At 41.6% G+C, this 8,200-nt stretch overlaps 1 pseudogene across 1 annotated transcript; it reads right to left on the reverse strand.

The window, feature by feature from the left end:
* Positions 1 to 7,040: 7,040 nt before the first annotated feature.
* LOC309548948 lies at positions 7,041 to 7,665 on the reverse strand (annotated as a pseudogene). The gene has a single exon. The product of its transcript is annotated as an uncharacterized misc_RNA (transcript).
* Between the last annotated feature and the right edge of the window lie 535 nt (positions 7,666 to 8,200).

An 8,200-nucleotide genomic window follows, 5' to 3' on the forward strand; every position in this document is an offset into this window, starting at 1 on the left:
AAAAAACATTTCTAATAGTTTTACATAATACAGCAACATACACATGTAGGACACCCAACGTTAGAGGTGATTTTTTTCTTCCAAAGCAAATACACATTTGCACACTGGTACTGACTAGTATTCCAATGTTTCTCTTCTCCCTCAATTTCTCTCCATCAGTCAGCTAATGTGACCTGAATTCTGAGGGTGAGAGGCAGAGGTGGGTCAAACAAGAATGCTGTGGAGGAAACCAACATCCTTCTTATCAACTGATGATGTCATTGGCTGTTAGAAAGTTGTAATGGTGCATAAGGAAAACCTGTGGCTTTGTGAATCTAAAAGACAGGTTTCATCCACCTGATCAATTTTTAGGCATTTTGCCAAGGCAACCCTGTAGAAGCTTCAAGGCTCCCCAAGGTGCCGTGGCGCCCTGGTTGAAAAAGGTTGGTGTTAACAGAATGGCTTGCCATTCATGAACAGCTTGATACTGTTGTGATCTGCAATTGGCCCAAAGAAATCACATGGTACCTGTCTACATTTACCATGTGATTAGCTGTAGCCAACAATCACAGATCACAACCCTAGGCAAGCTGTTCATGAATGGTTAACCCATTCATGACAGCTAAATCTATTGCTTATTCAGTGATCGTCATTGTATAAGCAATACCAGTATAATAAAACCCCGATCAGCCCCCAAAGTAGTGCAGTGACACTGAGCTACTCTGATGACAGGATGTAACAAACAAAATAGTAAATAAAAGAAAAAAAATTAAAAAACAAAAAGATAAAAATGTTTCAGTCAGTATCCCTGATCACCGCCACATCAGTGATATGATGACACTGTACTGCACTGATGACAGCATGTAAGAATAAATTGTGAACAAGAAAATGTTATTTCATTTCTTAATTTTCCCCCAAAAAATGTGACAAAAATTACAACTTAAAAAAACTCACCATGCCTCTTATTAAATACCTTGGTCTACTTTCCATAAATGGGGGGGGGGGGGGTATTTGTACTGTTCTGCCATTTTGGGGTCTCAAAAAATTAGAATGGCCATCGGTACATCAGGATTGATCAGTTTTCAGATACATTCTGTGATCTATCTGTGACTCCCCATAAACCTGCATAGCCTCAGCAAACAGATTACATGGCCCCACACCACTGGGTGACTTTTAACCCTCATGAATGAACAAGCAGCACAATCAAGGCTCTGTGATAGAGCTATCTGTGACTTGTGTGTACATTTTTTTGCTGGTTTTTTTTGTAACCTTCAGCTCTACCCCGCAGCTCTGCAGCTGTGGTAGTTCATTTACAATAGTCAAAGAACACTTATCTTAGAGAGGGGGCAAAGGCTCAGTGCAGGCAGTGGTACCTCCCTCACAAATGCTGATAAACTGGGCTTTAGACTGGGGTGGAGCTACAGTCCATGTTAAAAGAAGTAAAGAGGTGCTTTTAATCTGCAGCAAGACCACTGGGAAGAACAAGGTCAAGTGCTAAATGCACTTGGTCATCCGGGGGATTAAAGAAAAGTTTAAACAATTTGGTGAAACTTTTCTATGTAAAGCCTAAACAATTTTTTTCAGTTTTGTATAGAATGTGGAGGTGTTAAAACCTTAGGTTTTAGTTGCTTTCCATATTCCCCCTGCATAGATTAATTCTCTTTATTTGTCATATAACCATTGTCTCCCCCACAGGAGGTAAAGGGAAATTCAAAAGGGGGAAATATTTACATAGGCTCACATGTACCTTTTCTAAGGGTCACCATACATGTTACACCCTGAGCGTACAATCTCTGTACAATCAACTTTAGATTTACCAAAACTACGTAATGAGAACCAACCTAAACTATCTAATCAATTTGTATCCAGTCAGGCAGGCTTTTGTGCTACATAGTTATTGGTGGAACTAAAGTACAATGAGACTTTTTTCTTTCATTTTGGACAGAGCAAGGGAGGGTTATAACCCCTGTCAGTTTTTTCCCCCCATCTGTGTCCCATTGCAGACCTTTCACCTTCACTTCCTGTCCCATAGCCAAACAGTAAGTGATAAGATATCCCTGCAAATTAACCTTCCTAGCGGTATTCCCGAGCGTGACTCGGGGTTACATTATAGAGCCAAAAGCGGTAACCCCGAGCCACAGGGTACAGCTAGGAAGATCGCTGGATCCTGGTAGGGTAGAGGTTTTACTTACCTTTTCTCCGGGATCCAGCAATGTATGCGGGCGGTATGCGGCAGAGGAGCTTCCTCCCGATCGTCTGTGAGCCCCGGCTTCCGTCTCCTGTGACGTGACGTCCGCAGGGGGGTGGAACCGGCGGCAAATTCAAAAAGTATAACACACAAACACACTGATACAATGTAATCCTATTGGATTACATTCCCTAAATAAAATAAATTGACCTTTGATTGCCCCCCAGTGCTTTCTCCATTGCACTTCCTGCATTTTTCCTATACATTGTATCTGGACCATGGCCTCAAACAAGCGCGCCGCAACCTCAAAAGCGGTATATGACCTGCTGGGCGAGAGCGACAGCGATCCTGAATCGCTTGCAGAGTGGAGTGACAGCAATTCATGGGGAACTTCGTCATCCGACACAGAAAGTGACTTCAGTGATGATGCTGTGACTGTGCCGAGCGATGTGCGTACTTGGTGCGTGATCGACTGCGGTACGGAGCACGTAGCGCCCCCAAGGTTCCCGTTTACCGGAGCACCTGGTATCAAAGTCGATGTTGAGGAGGACAACCCCTTGGCGTATCTGCAACTTTTTTTGACCGATAAGGTTATCGAAAAAATTGTTGTGGAGACCAATCGGTACCAGGAGCAACAAGCCGCAGTGCATCGGCGGTTTTCAAGGAGCAGGATGTGGGAACCCGTGACCAGTGCGGATATCTGGAAATTCCTGGGCCTAATTATTCTGCAGGGAGTGGTGGGGAAACCCCTGCAGAAGTGGTATTGGACCACAAACAAATTATTTGCCACTCCTTTTTTTGGCACCGTTATGTCGGAGTACAAATTTTCCCTCATTATGAGGTATTTGCACTTTACCAATAATGACGATTTTGATGAGACTTCTCATCCAGCTCCGAAGCTCAAAAAGATCTGGGACATTTACCAACTAATTTTGAAAAATTTCCAGGAGTCCTATGTCCCAGAAAGAGACATTTGCATAGACGAAAGTCTAATGGCATATAAATGGAGACTCAGCTGGATACAATATATTGCGTCCAAGCGAGCATGCTTTGGAATAAAATCATTTATGCTGTGTGAATCCAGCTCTGGATATATTTGGAATTCGGTCCTATATATTGGGAGAGGAACCAAGTTCAACCAAAGGTTCAGCAGCTATGGGATGGCATCTGCTTCTGTTCTGATGCTGATTGAGCCTCTGCTGGATCAGGGGTACTGTGTCACCACAGACAATTTCTATACATCCCCAGAACTGTTTGAGTTCCTCCTGCAACAAAAGACAGATGCGTATGGGACCGTCAGAGCAAACCGGCGTGACATGCCCCCCAGCTTTGCCAACAAAAAGCTGAAGCCCGGAGAATTAGTTGCCTGGCAGAAAGGAAAAATGTTGGCACTGAGATGGCACGACATAAAAGATGTCTACCTGATGAGTACCATCCATAACACTGCCACTGTCATGGTACATACAAAAGGGGGAAAAGATGTTCTGAAACCGCAACTGGTCCTGGATTATAACAACACCATGGGAGGTGTGGACAGAGCTGACCAGGCCATGACTTTCTATCCGGCAATGCGGAAACAGCATAAAAAATATTATAAAAAAATATTCAGGCATCTCCTGGAACAGTGTTTGTGGAACGCATTCATTCTCCTAAAAAAGAAGAGTGACAGGCCTGTGCTCCATGCGGACTTTGTGTGGAAAATTGCTGAGCTCATATTTCTCAGGCACCAGACACCAACAGTAAGAAGATCCGGATGCCGTGCTGCTGGTGTTGTGAACCCCGAACGACTGACCGGTCGTCATTTTATGGACCACATTCTACCGACGGAGAAGAAGACTGCACCCACAAGGATGTGTGTGGTTTGCTGTTCCAAGCGTGACGACACCGGACGGAAAATCAGAAAGGAAACGCGGTACTACTGTCCAGACTGTGATGTTGGACTTTGCGCTGTACCTTGTTTCAAAATTTTCCACACCCGGGACGTTTATTGAAGCAGTATGACCAGTAATATTGCATCCTTTTTGGGAAAAGAAAAATATATTGCATCCTTGTTTGACAAAAAAAAAAAATGTCAGTATTTTTGATTATTATTTACTATAATTTATTGAATAAAAAGTGTTATTTTTTGGAAAAAAAAGTGTTATTATTATATTATTATTTTATAGTTATGTATTATATTATAATTTAGGATTTTGTGTTTCAAACTTTATCATACCTGGGATGTTATAAAGAAGAACACACAGTAAAAAAAAATCATATGTAAATAGTTGGTTTGGGCTGCTCATTCTCAAGAATTACATGCAAAATAATGGTGCCGCTTTCAGCACCTAAAATCTGAAAGAATCATACCGCCAGGGAGGTTAAGGGAATTCCTTGGGGATCCCCATGTAACCAGAACTAGTGTCTCCGTTGGAAGATTTACCTTCTTTTACTTTCTGGGTACAACCCAAAATGTGGGATTTTCTTTTACTTTCACTTTCAGTGATAATGGTAAACAGGACAGAGAGGATGAATCTCCTTAACGTGGGCACAGACAGCAATAAAAACTGACAAGGGTTATCATCCCTCCCCCCCTCTATCCAAAACATAAAACATAGTTTTGCCTTTAGTAATACTTTAAAGCCTTCTTTTAAAAAAAAAAACAAAAAACAAATAAACATGTTATACTTACCTGCTCTGTGAATTGGTTTTGCACAGAGCAGCCCAGATCCTCCTCTTCTTGAGTCCCTCCCCAGCACTCCTGGCTCCTCCCCCCTTCCGGGTGCCCAAGTAGACGCGCTCCCGACCCCGACTCTGTGTGTCTATTTACACATGGAGCCACGGCTCGGCCCCACCCCTTCTGTCTCCTGATTGGCTCACTGGCTGTGATTGGCAGGAGCTATTGCCCAAAAACCAATCAGGAGTGTGAGTCCCCAGAAAGGCAAGGCTCTCGTGGGCATCGCTGGATCAAGAGGGGGCTCAGGCAAGTATTAGGGGGCTGCTGCACAGAGAAGATCTTTTTTAACGCATAAAGGTAAAAAACCTTGTGCCTTTACAACCACTTTTAGAAGGTTATTCCCCCTGCTTTGGAGAGATTTGCTGTTATGTTAGTGGGACAGGAAATAATAAAAAAGAAAGCACCCTATTAATTATCCAAAACTAAATAAAAAAAAAGACATAGACTTTAATGGGAGCAGATAGCCATACACTGTAAAAAAAAAAAAAAAACAAGTGTAATGCTGCACCCAGAAGTTACAGGTGTTTGCGTACAGCTCAGTGACAGGCTGGATGATGGTAACCGCACATCCGAGCATTTGCTTGCGTGCAGGGACAGATGAGCAACACTGGTCAAAAATTGCCAATGGCCGCAATCTGAAGAATATTTTTATAGGATGGGATTAAGAGCAATGAGCCATGCTTGGATAGAGTCATCATTACAGTGTACAATCATGGCTCTGACAGTGCTATGTGCACTGATTGGGCAAAGCTTTCATTGCTTCAGCCAATCAGGACTTCCAATGCACTGTGCGGTGGCATAGTGCATTGTGGTCGTTTGGCGGGCTGAACAAATGGTCCAACATCCCGATAATTCGGGTTTATATTAAACGGGCGAACAGCCAATGTTCGGCCTGATCTCATGCTCGGGCCGAACGGTTCGCCCAACTCTATGTTACAGTAATACAGTAACTATATTTGTGCTTAGAAACGTAAATGTAGGAAAAAAAATATGATGTCTGTGTGAAAAGTGGTGTATAGAGATTAGTCCGCAATCATCTCCAGTCAGCAGTCATCTTGCAGCTGGGTTGTAAACTGTAATCTGTTTTTTGGTGTAATTCATCACTCTTTACACAATCATTGCACATTCCATTCCTTTAATAAATAAGTCTACTTGTTCAGGACAGCGGCATAGTCAAATTATGAATGAAAAATGAATTCAATTCTGTTTTTCCCTTAACTGGCAAAGCAAGAAACAGCACCTTGGCACCATCTGCTGATCACATTATGAAAATGTCAGCCAAGCTGGGGAAGCAATTTGATTGATATTCTGTTTTGTCGATTTCAATCACTGATTATATTCTTCATAAATGGGAATAAATGAATCATAATATCTTGCTGAATTTTGTAATATAAGCTGATTTAGAAGAATACACTCATCTTTGTTAAATGTTTGTTTGATTTCTATTATTACTATTATATTATTATACAGGATTTATGTAGCGCCAACAGTTTGCACAGCGCTTAACAAAATGAAGGCAGACATTACAGTTGCAATACAACTTGGTACAAAAGGAATCAGAAGGCCCTGCTCGTGAGAGCTTACAATCTAAAAGGAAGGGTCAAATGATACAAAAGGTAATAACTATAGGGGATGAGCTGATGGAGAAAGTGAAAGAGTGTATTAGTTAGATTAGATTAGTAATGAAAAGGGTTTTTAGGGATCATCTAAAGAACCCTGGCATGTGTGGAAGGACTGATAGTTGTTCCATTGATCTTGACAGAGAATTCAGGGGAAGGGGTGTTAGATATAACCTTTTGGGGCTAAACAAAGTACAGGCAGACAGTCTGTTGTTTCACTGAACGCTGCTTTTGTTCAGAGCAGGAACTCTTCTTTTTTATTACTTTTTGAGGCATAGACAAAACATGAACTCACAAATGTAACACTGCCATCTAGTGGTCATACAATGTAACAGGCACACAGCAATGACATACAGTGGTTGTTGCTGATTAAATACAAACCTTGTATGCTAACACCCCCACTCAACAACTACTATCTATGTCAATCCCATTTCTGATCTAAGATCCACAAATCTGGTTCTAGCCAGTGGCTTTGTCAAAGCATCAGCAATCATTTTTTCCGACTCACAATACACAAGTACAATCACTTTCTGATCAACTAAGTCATGAATGTAATGATGTCTGACATTGATGTGCTTGGTTCTTCCATTAATTTTCTCACTTGTTGCAAGCTTAATGCAAGCCTGATTGTCCTCAAATAAGACGGTAGGTTCTGATGTTGCTTCTCCAAGATCCTTGAGTAATTGCTGTAACCACACAACTTCTTGACTGGCATAAGCTGCAGATATGTATTCAGCTTCTGTAGAGGACAATGCCACTGACATCTGTTTCTTGCTGGACCATGATATAGGACTGTCTCCCAATTTTAATAAGTAACCACTTGTGGATTTGCGTGTGCTGTGATCACCTGCCCAATCGGAGTCCACATATCCCACAAGGTTTAAACCACCACTTGCTGATAGTTTCAAATTTAAGTCTTTTGTCTGTTTCAGATATCTCATAACTCTTTTGATCGCATTCCAGTCTCTTTGACGTGGTTTATCAACTCGCCTGCAAAGAAGAGACATGCTGGCTGCAATGTCTGGACGTGTAGTGGTTGCAATGTAGAGAAGTGCCCCCACTGCTTGTCTGTATTGTTCATTGGATGTGAGAAGATCATCTTCTCCTTCTAACTTTGGATAGACTGTATCCATAGGTGTGCTTGCTCCTTTCCCCTCTGTCATGTTGAATTGCTGAAGAATAGATTCAATTTTTGCACTCTGATTCAACAGGAAACTTCCATCTTTCTCATGCTGGATGTCAATTCCAAGATAATATGTCACTTCACCTAGGTCTTTAGTTTCAAAGTGCTTGTTGAGTACTCCTGTTAACTTTGCAATTTCATTGTCGTTTTTGTGAGCAATGATCAGGTCATCTACATAAATTAGCAGATACATCCACTCAGTCTCTACTTGTTTTAGCATATAGGCACGGATCAGCTTTGCTTCTTGTAAATCCTTCATTTAGTAGAACTTGATTAATCTTCAGGTTCCATGCTCGAGCTGATTGTTTAAGGCCATAAAGAGATTTATTCAACTTGCAGACAAGATGCTCTTGTCCCATTTTCAAATATCCTTCTGGCTGTGACATGTAAATTTCTTCTTCAATATCACCATTAAGAAAAGCTGTCTTAATATCGTGATGTTTCACAATCATTGTACGCATGGCAGCCACTGTCATTAGTGTTCTGAAAGTACTTTGTTTAGCAACTGGAGCAAA

The sequence above is a fragment of the Pelophylax lessonae genome, assembly GCF_965119305.1.
Source record: "Pelophylax lessonae genome assembly, chromosome: 3".
Classification (NCBI taxonomy): Eukaryota; Metazoa; Chordata; class Amphibia; order Anura; family Ranidae; genus Pelophylax; species Pelophylax lessonae.